The sequence below is a fragment of the Meleagris gallopavo genome, chromosome 10, assembly GCF_905368555.1.
Source record: "Meleagris gallopavo chromosome 10, MGAL_WU_HG_1.1, whole genome shotgun sequence".
Taxonomy (NCBI): Eukaryota; Metazoa; Chordata; class Aves; order Galliformes; family Phasianidae; genus Meleagris; species Meleagris gallopavo.
This window is the reverse complement of record NC_139413.1, coordinates 1,161,805-1,174,621: the sequence shown is the minus strand read 5'-3', so window position 1 is coordinate 1,174,621 and position 12,817 is coordinate 1,161,805.

Genomic DNA, 12,817 nt, shown 5'->3' with positions numbered 1-12,817 from the left:
GGAAAGCAGAAGAAATATAGCATAATGACTTTGCAATTTTCACAGCCTGAGCTAATCTAAGCCTTGAAAAATGCTTCATTGAATTGAATAAAGCAGATTGTGAAAAAATTGACATTCACTGTCGTGCTGGTTACACTGCCACAGTCCAAATGGACACTGCACCAGAAGGCTGACCCAAATGAGATTAAAATAACAGTAAAAAGATATGAAACCCCACATTTATTTTATTTTAAAATCCGAGAGCTCTTTCAAGAGCTGCTTTGTCTCATTCACAGCACTCAGTTTCTGCAGTAATAACATTCTCATTAAAGCAGTAGTTCACCAGACCTTAAATAAGTGCTTTTACTGAAAATACAAGGATTAATCCTTTTTGCTATTACTTTCAATATTCCTTGTTAAAGAGCCACCCATATATGACATTTATAAATGTGTGTACACTACGTATTAATTCAAACTAAGCCCTGCAGTGAAGAATGTTAAGGCCTTTGAATTAAGCTATTTAATTCCCTTCCTCATCTAATTGCTGAGACTATTATTTAATGTCTCTTGTTTTTTTTCTCTATTAATCTGTTTGCTTTACTAAATTGCATCCCATATTTCAACTCAGAAATAGTACAAATGAAAAGGAAAGCAAGGGCTTTAAACAAGGCAGTAATGCATTCACTTGGAAGACAGAAATGGTTGCTGAAGAAACATCCAAGTTAGAGGGTACCTGTCACAAACGATCATCTGTAAATTAGGAAAGAGCCAAAAGGAGTCAGTAAAGCGAGGGGATTAAACATAAAGTGGATCACAAGCAGGGCCCCAAGCTACATTTGCAGTTCCAGCGAATTCTGGACCTTTAGCAGCTCTGGCCAGGGTTGAAAGTTGCCAGGTCCAATCTTGCTGGTGGCCTGGAGAAGACAACAATTTTGTCACCATCATTTTCTTTCTTTCTTTCTTTCTTTCTTTCTTTCTTTCTTTCTTTCTTTCTTTCTTTCTTTCTTTCTTTCTTTCTTTCTTTCTTTCTTTCTTTCTTTCTTTCTTTCTTTCTTCTTCCTTCCTCCTTTCCTTCCTTCCTTTCCTTCCTTTCCTTTCTTTTTTTCTTTCTTTCTTCTTTCTTTCTTTCTTCTTCTTTCTTTCTTTCTTTCTTTCTTTCTTTCTTTCTTTCTTCTTTCTTCTTTCTTTCTTCTTCTTCTTAATGATAGATATCAACTGGCACAACTATAGAGAACGCTCTGAAAAGTATTTAAAAGCTTCTTTCCAACAGTGTTTTCTACCTAGGTCTTTCACTTTGTGAATTACTGCCCACATTTAACTCATAGTGGCATTGTTTTTTTTTCCTTTTTCCATTCCTCTGAAGTAAAGATGCAGAGCAGAAAGGTTACGTGGACTAAAAAAAAAATGAATCCTGCACATTTGGTGCCCATGTAGTGTAGCTCCAATGGTGTTGATAACATGCTGTATCAGCCTGCCCCAGAAAATACAGCTGATTGATGACAGGAACTGTAAAGACTCTGCATATGCTTCAGATAGTGCAGGTTGCTCTTCCAAAACAGGGGTACGGTGGTGTGCCTGAATATAGCTTAAATTTGATGTGTTGCTTTATGTTGCACTTTGGACTCTGCATCTGTCCAAGAATTAGTGCAAGGCTTTAATGTAGTCTACAAGGACTGATTTCAGTATTACATTAAGTCTCTACACAAGGAACACGCCTATGTTTGAAGTTCATGAGATTTGCATTGTTTTTAGTGTTCACAGTGTGTCTTCTTATTGATAATTGGATGTCTATATATTTCCAAAGTATTTTTCCCATCCTCTCAACAAGTATTTTATGTTTTTCCCATTATGTCAGTGTAACCATATAGTTTGAAGGGCAATAAGATAATACTGATCCCTGCTTTGAAAGGCATGGTATTTGAAAGGTAGGTATGTGTACTTTGGTGGTGTCCAACCTTCCTAGGAGATTTCAGCAGTGCTCATAGCTCAAGCTGAAACTCCACCCAAATGGCCTTCTATTGTTACTACTAACACATTATTACATGAAAGAGGTGGGTAAAAAAATCACAAAAAGGATAGTCTTGATCTCAGATCCTTTCCACAAGTCACCGTCTCCCCAATAAGTTTTTGATTGATTTGCATCAATATGTCTTTTAAATGAATAGACACAATTTTTCCATAAACAAATAGCCTATGAATAATTCAGGAGAACATTACCACATCTGTTTTCTTTGTTGCATATCATGTTGCATATGTAAAACTTTTGTGTACATTTTTGCTCATAACTTGATTTGTCATGTGATTCAAATACTCAAATGTGGTCTGTGCAGGAGAGTTCTTGTCTTTTTCATGGTGGTATATGATAAAGTCATGGAAAATGCACTAGCTAGAACTGAAAGCTCTCAACAATTCATCATTAACTGCGGAGCTACCCAAAAAGCAGGCTTATGCTTAGTATTCAACATCTTCTAACACATGGCAAGTTTGATCTTTTTCTTTTCATCCACATTCATAATCTGTTGAAAAGAGAAGGTCAAATACTTCCTCTTGCTCCAGTGACAGCCATGGGGGCAGGACGGGATGATACTGTGTTAGGCCTAAGGATTACCAAGACCTGTGTGCCTGTGCAAACAGACAAGACGTGGTAATATACTTTGGAGATTCTTTGAAGATAACAGTCTTGCAATCATAAGCACGTGGAAGACTACGTTCACATGTGAAATATTTTATTATAGAATTTCATTTGACTCATTGGAGTCTTAAGAGTAATTCTAGCTTTTAGATTTTCTCCACTCACTTGTTATTCACTTTGTGGATTTTCCTCTGAAGCATCCTCTGCTGTGCTCCATAAGACAGAAGATAGTGACTCTGATAAAGGCTAATCTGAAAGAGCAATGATTTCTTAGATTGCTTTTCTTCTTCTTTATTTTTTTAATTTTCTTATATATGTCTTGAAATTCTTCTACTTTAGTCAATATAATTATACAAAAGACAAATCTAGTCCACTGTACACTAAACCATATGATTTGCTTGCAAATAGAAAACCTTATGAAATAAATTTAGAATCTGGTTGAATATATGCAGAGTGGAACTAAACAGTTTCTTTAAACTTGTTTAATTCATTTAAGAAAAGCTCAGTGACTGAGTTTACTGGAGTGACATAGAAGAGCTTTAGCACTGTTGACTTGAACTAAGAGAATGCACAATGAGATTTTTCAAATGAGTTGAGTGTGTTTGGACAGCTAGTATCTGAAAAAGTCTGTTATCTGTATTGACTACAGTAGTACAGAATGTTATAAAATTAATTACATTCTTCACAGCCTAACAAAGATTTCCTCATCTAGAAACATAATTACCTATGTTGGAAGTTTTCAGCCAGAAGGGTTTTGTTTTTTTTTTTACTGTGTATAACAACTGGGTTCTCTAGTCTTCATTTTAATCCCTCACCTCCTTCTTCTCCTTGTAAACACTGTCTGATATTTTAGGTGACTTCTGTTATTTTTAAGCCAAAGTTTCATTCCAGGTACTTAATGCCATTATACACAAAATACAGTTTGACTCTAAAATAGCAGCCAACTAACAAAACAAGAAACCACCAAATGACAGCATGTTGTGGGTTGCTCCATAATATAGTGGGATAGTATGAATAGTGTCCTCCTCAAAAATTTAAAAGCAGAAAGAAAACATTATTCAGGAACAAAATTATAAGCTGTCTCCTGTAAGAGTCATTCAACGAGAGCCAAATAATAAAATTGAAACTCTGAAGATATTTTCCATGGTTTTCCAGGAAAAGATTTTGCAAGTAATTATTGTTTCAATTTAAAATTATTCTAGAGACACTCAGAAGTTGTTCCTATACACAGGAAACATAAAAATACTGGTAGATAAATATTTGGTAAACATTTTCAAGAGGACTATATGGTGTCCATCTTTTGTGGACAAGTCAGTTATCCAAATCATGTCAGTCTTGCCATCTTTTATATGGGTTCATACCTCCTCTAGCAAGGCAACAAAGAGTTGAGAAATATTGAACAAAGACAAATAATGTATTTTGTTACTGTGATTTTTTCCTGTAGGCACTATTCTGTCTCCTTGATGGCATCAGAGATCATCACTCTCCAGACCTATTGATCTGGCATGTGTATTGACAACGTGTGACTGTAAAAAATGCACTTTCTTCCCCGTTGCCTTACAGTTCAAACAGATGCTCAAACCTTTGGAACAACATAACAAGAAAGGAAAATTATGAGAAATGACAAATCAAGTCATCTCACGGAGAGATCCTAATACTCAAGGCATTGTTTAGGCCGTAAAGCTACAGAATTTGGATGTTTAGCTTACAGATAGCTCATTAAATAAGGTATTACTTTGTTCCAATGCAATTTTTTTTTTTTTAATAAAACAAATTACAAAAAATTGTTTAGTCAGTAAAATGGATATGAGTGTAACATGTCTGTGGCTTTGCAGTTCCTCTCATGTGTATGGACAATTATTTAAAATAAATCTGTAAAATGAACAAAGGCTGTCTGTTACACAGACACAATATGTCAAAGCAAATAACATAAATCTTTGTCTCAGAGAAGGATTTTTTACAACAAAATCCTTTAAGTCCATCATGACAGTGTATATAGGTACAACAATATGTATACTGCTGATTACTTTACAAATACAGTATCTAAATATATATTGATGATGAATGTTTTCATACAGTGTTATACCTGTATAGCACTTTATCTGAGTATTTGTGAATTTCATTTCATTTCCAGGAATAAATCAATTTCTACATGTATCAACATTATTCAGAAAGCAAGAGCTTTGTATCCATTTAAGTACATCCACACAGTCAAAAATACAGCATATGGCTTAGAAATGCATAAGCAAGGGATAGATTTTGACAACTGTAAATTTACATAAGAAATTTTTATTGTCCTTTATACTGCCTTCTTGATTTACTGTCTAGAGTAGGCTGGCCTTTCAGAGGTTTAATTGTGCATTCAGAGGCTCTGTGAGTATGAGTGACCTCCAGAGTCTGTAAAGGAGAGGAGGAGGTCCACCTGCCACCACTGGAGAAAGCAGCAGTGGTTGTGAGGAGCCCATAAGGCTACCTGCAGTGAGTGGGCACACATATGGGTGCAGGTGAGATGCATGCACAGTGTGGGTGCTGATAAGGGCTGTGCTGTCTGTTTAGGTACTGTGTACATGCAAGTGCCAGCTGGGAACATGTGCTCCCTGAATAGCACGGTGTGCTGGGTCCATTTACTTGGAGCAGAGACAAATCTAAGTCTGTCAAATAAGTGAAAATGAGATGTGTTAGTAACTTTGTCTTTAGAAGTGGCAGTACTTGCAGGGCTAAAGATCACCTAAGAAAGAATTCAGGGGAATCGCTCTGATACCTATCTGAAAATCCAGCTTCAGGAGAGTTTCATTTTTCTTGGCCTCTTTTGTAACCTTCTGCAAAGTTAATAGGAAAAAAATAGTCTGCCAGGTTCTCCCAGATGAATCCCTCCCTGAAATAAACTGAGGATTGTCTCTACATGGAGCAGAACAAAGTCTGTACTGTTGTGAGATGTATTTCAGTAAGGTTGTGACACGTCTCTAAAGGAAAAGTGGGAAAGGATATATTCCATCATACTAGAGGAATAGAAATTCCTATACATGTTCACATAATTAAATCTCACCCTTCTGCTTGTCAAAGTGCAGGGCACCTTAGACCATTTTATTTCTGCTCCACGAAATGTAGACAACATCCAGAATTACCATCCAGGGAAGGGCCTAAGTCCTCCTTATTTCAAGCAAGAAATTTCCTTGAGCAGTGCTCATTCCACTGGACCATCTCAAAACATTCATTTAGCTTTGGAAGTACACTGTTCAAGACTTTGTGTTCCTGTAACATTTAAATCTTAATTTCACAGTTTGATATTTTTCATCTCTGTGCTTCTGGCACAACAGACCAGATATCCATCTCACTGATGTAAATTTGCAGTAACACGGTTGAAGTCACTGGAAATACATTCCTGTAGCAAAAATAAGTATCGACATCTTACTTACGTGGACTGCTGAGTCTTTGGAGAAACTTTTTCAGCTAGTTATTAAAAAGCAACCTACAGCCAAATCTTTAAAGCAGAACTTTGTGTTGTGGTTCCTGCCACTTGATACAGTCTCTCGTTTGGGTGGCAATAGACTAAGCAATGAAGGAACTTTGGTGGGAAAAGGAAAAAAGTAATCCTATTCCTTGAGCTATGAACTGATGCTTTCACTTTTAAAAAACAAAATATAGTACAGAAGAGGGGCAGGAGCTAATCTTCAGTCTCTGTCAATCTGAAACATTACGTAGAATAATGATACTATATAGGATGGAAGATGATGGAAAGAAAACCTTTCAATTATGTGATGAATGGAAAGATAAATAAATAAATAAAGTATGGTTTCAAACTTTTGAAGTGGGGGAAGGATGTGTGTATGTAATAGCAGATGAATTGTATTTTTAAAGCATTTAATCAGAAGGTAAGAGCTCTCACCTTGTGGACATAACATAGACTATCCCAAGGCACACGCTTTTTATATGATGCTGGATAGGCAGATCACTTATATTTAAGTATTTTTCTCCAAACAAACATACGTACACACAATCACAGACACATTTAATGTTATAAGGAAAATTCCGAATGCCTGTTGCTGTTTGAAAAAAGAATTTTCTCATTACAAAACACTAAAAGAGAAAATAAACACTAGAAATAACACCTGCATCAGAAGCTTATTGAGTACTGGTAGCACTCCGAAAGTACAGTGTCGTCAAAAAAAAGGGAAATGAATGAAGATAAATAATCTTAAGATTCACAAGAGCACCGTGTGTTGTACGAGCTGAATTCAATATTCCCCCTAAAGTAACACGAAAGGAAACATTTTTTAAGAACTCTGCACATTGTAGGAGAAAAATTAATTTCGTCTTCTATCACTATGTGGAAGTGCTGAGTGGAAATCGCAGCAACACACAGGGTTTGTGCAGTTGCATTTTAGATTGCTTATGTCATCTATCATATATACGTATAAAATATAGTATATAACATATCATAAGTAGATATACATGGACTGTTCAATTTGTTGTGATCATGGATTCAGCTATCCAATAGAGAAGATCACAAGCTCAGATGGTGACAGACTTTTTTTTTGCTAGTTGGCAACCATAGAAAATATGAATTCCTTCCTCATGTGTACTGGGTGTTGTTAATTGAAATCCCTTGGTTACTGAAGTAGTTAGGGCTCAGTGGTGCCTCATATGTTGCACTGCTACAGGTAAAGCTAAATTTCTTAAGACAGAGAGGAGTCAGTCCCAATTATTTATGTTAAAGGAGCTAGTTCTATTTTTTCATCTGAGATAGGGAAGAAGCCCATGTTTTGTGAGCAGTGCTATGCACAGAGATGGCATTTATTTGAGCTTGGTTCAATGGTGTTCAGCCTCTCGTGTATTATTCACAACTGTCTGAGTGTGGAGTGGGACAAAGACTGGTCTGCAGATACTGAATTCCCAAATCTCCCTATGGTACATGACCGAATGACAGCAAGTTGAGGTTAGTGCAGTGAGGATGGCTATGATGGAACTTCAGTAGTCTTCAAGGGAACCCTTAAAAAAATTTGCAAAACCAATCAAAAGAAGGTGCATTTCCTAACTGAAAATGCTGCAGATGGAGAAGACATTGCCCATCTGCTTCTGTGTGCCCTTGGCTGCTTCACTTCACTTTGAATCCTCCTGTTCTATCCTTCATCTGAATTCATAGAATCATAGAATGCCTTGGGTTGGAAGGGACCTTAAGGATCATTTAGATTTTTAATTTATCAGTGATTTTTTAAAACACACCGTTCTTTCTCTCATGTTAGGAACTTCTGACACTGATTGAGCCTATATATAACACTACTTTTGACAATAATATTGATAATAACAATTCTCACCATAAGAGCTATTGAGTAAATTGGCGTATGAATCAAGTTTTTGCATTTGTGCTTACTTGTGGTAGATTTAATAAAGAAATAAATAAAATAGCAGAAGTGTATAAAAGGTAGATTAATGCCTGGTTTGACTTTACTCCTGAGTTCCTTTGTTTCTTGGTTTATTGAAAAAGAAATACGTCAGTATGTACAACACAGTGGTCAATAAGAAGAAGGCCAGTGGTTAAAGTAGAGGGAATTTACTTTACAGCTACAGCATGCAGAGGTGTCAGAGCTGTGCCAGCAATGGAAAAATTCATACAATTAAAATTTTCCCCAGGCATCCCAGAATGTCACTTGTGATTTCCACTGAAGATTACCCATCAGTTAACGGAGATTTGCTTTTTAATAGGCCTGTACTGCACCTGCCATATTCTGGCTCCCCAGTCTCTGAAGCATTGGCAAAAGAGAGAAGATGGATATCTGCAGGGATTTGATCTTAATACATTACAGGAAGGGCATGCAAAGCAACAATTAATGTTTAAAAGACAAAAATTATGCACACTAGAACAAACTGATGAGGAAGAGGCAATGGGACCTGGGGAGTAACTAATGAACAAGATTAATTAGCCACAGCAGAAAGATCTGAAGCTTCAATGAACTCAGAGGAAAGCTTTAATTCTGTTGACTTTTGTGGGTCCTGGGAACAGCCCAAGGAGGCCAGAAGTAGAAAATTCAGCAGAAAGGCTACATTTACTCTGTTGTTTTTGTTTGTTTGTTTGTTTTCTTTTTTTCTTTTTCTTTTTTTTTTTAATGATGAGGTAATGTGTGTTGAGGGGAAACTTTAAACAGCTGGACGAGGTAACTGGAGGGCAGTGCAATGCAGGAGGCTGACAAGCACATAGCATGGTAACACTGGCTAACAGCAGGACTCAATGCACTCATCATCTGCTATCAAACTACTTGGTTTTGTTGCTCGCAGTAGTGCTGCTCTTGTTTGTTTGCTTTTAGGGGGTGAAAGGAAGAAAATAATTAAACTGAGAAGCAACGGATGATTTTGTCTAGACTTGCAAGGATGTAGAGAATCTGACTCTCACCAGGCCTGGTGTGCTGCAGAGTGTACAGATATCCAGTGAGAGATATTTTTTGCTTTGGAAGGCTTAAATTGAGCAAAGGAAACCAAAGGTGAAAAAGAAACAAGGACAGAGGAATGAGGACATGCCAAACTGCTGGAGCTCAGAAGGCTTTCTTCTGAGGAGTATGGGTGGTAGTGTTGGTACTCATCAGGCAGCTAAACACCACACAGACCATTGCTCACCCCCACTTCCTAATGGAGGAGAGAATTTAAAAAAAGTAAATCTCGTGGGCTGAAATAAAGACAACATATTATAACAGAAAAAAAAGGGACAATAATAATAACAATTATAAAGCTATATGCAAAACAAGTTCCAACTTCAGAAATTCCACAATTTTATGATTCCATGGGCCCACTGATGCCCAGCTCAGCCTCAAGCAGTGGCAGCTCCCCCAGCCAACAACTCACAATTCGGTAGGTTTTTTTTTTTTTTTTTTTAATAGTTTTATGATTCCATATAAGTATGGAACATCACTTCGTCCAGCTGAGGTCAGCTGTCCTGGTTTTATCTCCTCCCAGCTCCTTGTGCATCCCCAACCCCTTCACTGGTAGGACAGGATGAGAAGCTGAAACGTCCTTGGCTCTGTAACACGCTGTTCAGCAACAGATAAAACAGTGGTGTGTTATCAACATCATTTTTCTTCTAAAGCCAAAACACATCATCATACACTATGAGGAAAATTAAGTGTATCTCAGATGAATGTCACCGTTCCAGGTGAAGAATGATGCAGGTCACCATTTACCGTATCAGAAAGAGCATAATGCAACTGAATTCACATTCACAGGTGCTAGCTGATGTTGTTTTTCTACAAGATCAACCCATAACAAGGCAAACAATTTGGTACTTTGATATCTGATGGCAGTAAGGATGAATGAGAGTAAAGGTGACAGTAAGGACCAGAGAGAGAGGTGAACATTTATCCAGTTGGTAAAAAAAGCCTGTACTTTTTAGGAGGCAGAGTGGAAACCAATAGCAGAGCCAAATGAAAGAAAGGTGCAGCAAATCATCTTATTCAGGCAAAGGAGAAGGAAAGGCAGGAAATGAGAATGGAGGAGGGAAAACTGAGAGGATTAAGACTGGAAAAGAAAAAGTTAGGTAGCACCACACCCGATAATCTAATATTTCCTGAATAAATAATACAGCCTTCAAATACAATTTTCGAAACTGATTGCACTGATATTTTCTTACATCCTGGCATCTAGGAAGCATGTGTCACTGCAATTTCCTAATAAGCAAACTATTAGTAAAAGTGCATTTGTTCCATCAGTGTGGGCAGGCACATATATTGCTTCTGTCTCATAGATGGACGAATGGAGGCTGAAAGCACTATTCTGCCTGCAGTCCAAAGAAAGCTAATATTTCATAATAAAATGCTCTGAAAGCTGGAAAATGTTTCCACTGTTAATTACTACCTATTACATATAGGATGACTGGTAACTACTAAAGCTATAATTAAACAGAGATATTATGATAGCAAAATACTAGTTTTCCTATATCAAATGGCACTGTATATAATATGCTTGTTCTTGCTCCTCAACTCCAGCTGAACACTGCTTTTCTGTCCAGAGTAATCTAAAATTGTAGTTAAATCTTGCCTCACTCATGGGATTCCATAAGCACAGTTTTCCTGTAGAACTTGGGTAAGGCTCATTACTATATCCAGTTTCTTCCTCCACCATTCAATTGACCTGTGTTTTAATTATGTTTGACTGCTAGATTTTTGGCCTCTCTTGGCTTAAAATCTTTTGATTTTGTCCCCTGTGGGCTTGCAACTGCTTTGTCAGTTTCAGTGTGCAGTGTTTGGCAGAGTTGTGCCCCAGTGAGACAAAAATACGAGGCACGACGACCTGAGGAATCAGGAGCTGTGCCTTTCTTCAAAGGCTTAACTTCCTCTCCATTATTCTGATGGCCTCCTTCACAGATCTAAGTACTTGAGCCAATGATTTTCCTTTTTATTGTGAAGTGCCGAACTCATTTGGGTTTCTTAAGAGAAAGACAAATTGAACTTCTAGCTTGAAAGTTTGTTAGAATCACAGAATCACAGAATCACAGAATTGTAGGGGTTGGAAGGGACCTCTAGAGATCATCGAGACCAACCCCCCTGCCAAAGCAGGTTCCCTACACCAGGTCGCACAGGTAGGTGTCCAGGCGAGACTTGAATATCTCCAGAGAAGGAGACTCCACAACCTCCCTGGGCAGACTGTTCCAGTGCTCCGTCACCCTCACCGTGAAGAAGTTCTTACGCACTTTCGTGCGAAACTTCCTGTGCTGCAGCTGATGTCCGTTTCCCCTCGTCCTGTCTCCACGTACCACTGAAAAGAGACTGGCCTCACCACTATGGCCGCCACACCTCAGATATTTATAAACCTGGATCAGGTCCCCTCTCAGTCGTCTTTTCTCAAGGCTAAACAGACCCAGTTCACTTAGCCTTTCTTCATAGGGGAGATGCTCCAGGCCCTTCACCATCTTTGTGGCCCTCTGCTGGACTCTTTCCAAGAGATCCTTGTCTTTTTTGTACTGGGGAGCCCAGAACTGGACACAATACTCCAGATGAGGCCTTACCAGGGCAGAGTAGAGGGGGAGGATCACCTCCCTCCACCTGCTGGACACGCTCTTCTTAATGCACCCCAGAATGCCGTTGGCCTTTTTGGCCACGAGGGCACACTGCTGGCTCATGGCCAACCTGTCATCCACCAGGACGCCCAGGTCCCTCTCTGCAGCGCTCCTCTCCAGCAGCTAACCTTCTAAGGTTAGAACCTTCTAAGGCCTTATGACAGTTTTGTTCATATGCTCAAATTACTTATTTTTTCTCTGCCTGCTTCCTAACAGTAGGATTCTCCTTGCTCAGAATGCTATATAACTCTGAGAATGTGTTTTATGTATGACAGTGTGTACGTGATCCTTGTGGTAGTGTGCTGGGGAGGCTGATGGAACGTACGTCTTTCCAACTCCCAGATGATATGGCTCCAGAGAGTTATGCCATGCAAATGGCAACATCAGTGCAAATACTATTCTCTAATGTCTGTATCTACTTTTAATAAAACTGAGGGAATCCAGGAATTCTGTAAATGGCAAAGCATCTCTGGGATTGCCCGCAGATTTCACACGATCTTACTCTCTTTTACACTAATTCTGTAGGTGGTATTTATCCTTTATTCTTCCTCTTCCATGTTGTCTACTCTCGCAGCCTGTAACTGTTCACTGAGTCCTTAGCTTGGAGAAGAGAAGGCTCTGTACAGACTTCATTGTGGCATTCCAATAGTTGAAAGGAGCGTATAAGGAGGAGGGGGAAAGGCTTTTTACATGGGTTGATGGTGATAGGACAAGGGGGAATGGTTTTAAACTGAGACAGGGGACGTTTAGGTTGGATATTAGGAGGAAGTTTTTCACCCAGAGGGTGGTGAGGCACTGTTCACAGGTTGCCCAAGGAGGCTGTGGATGCCCCATCTCTGCAGGCATTCAAGGCCAGGCTGGATGTGGCTCTGGGCAGCCTGGGCTGCTGGTTGGTGACCTGCACACAGCAGGGGGTTGGAACTGGATGAGCATTGTGCTCCTTTTCAACCCAGGCCATCCTATGATTCTGTGTTTCTATGATCCTTGATTTATGTGCATAACAAATAAAGTTATTTAGCAAAGACATTTAAAATAGCACTGTTCATACAGTAGCAGTATAAGCATAAATATTTGAAATTTTATCTTTGCTGCACTACTCTGTGTTGTAGTGTCTGTGATATATTACTGTTCCTTCTGCATTATAACAGTTTATCTATTATAGTGGC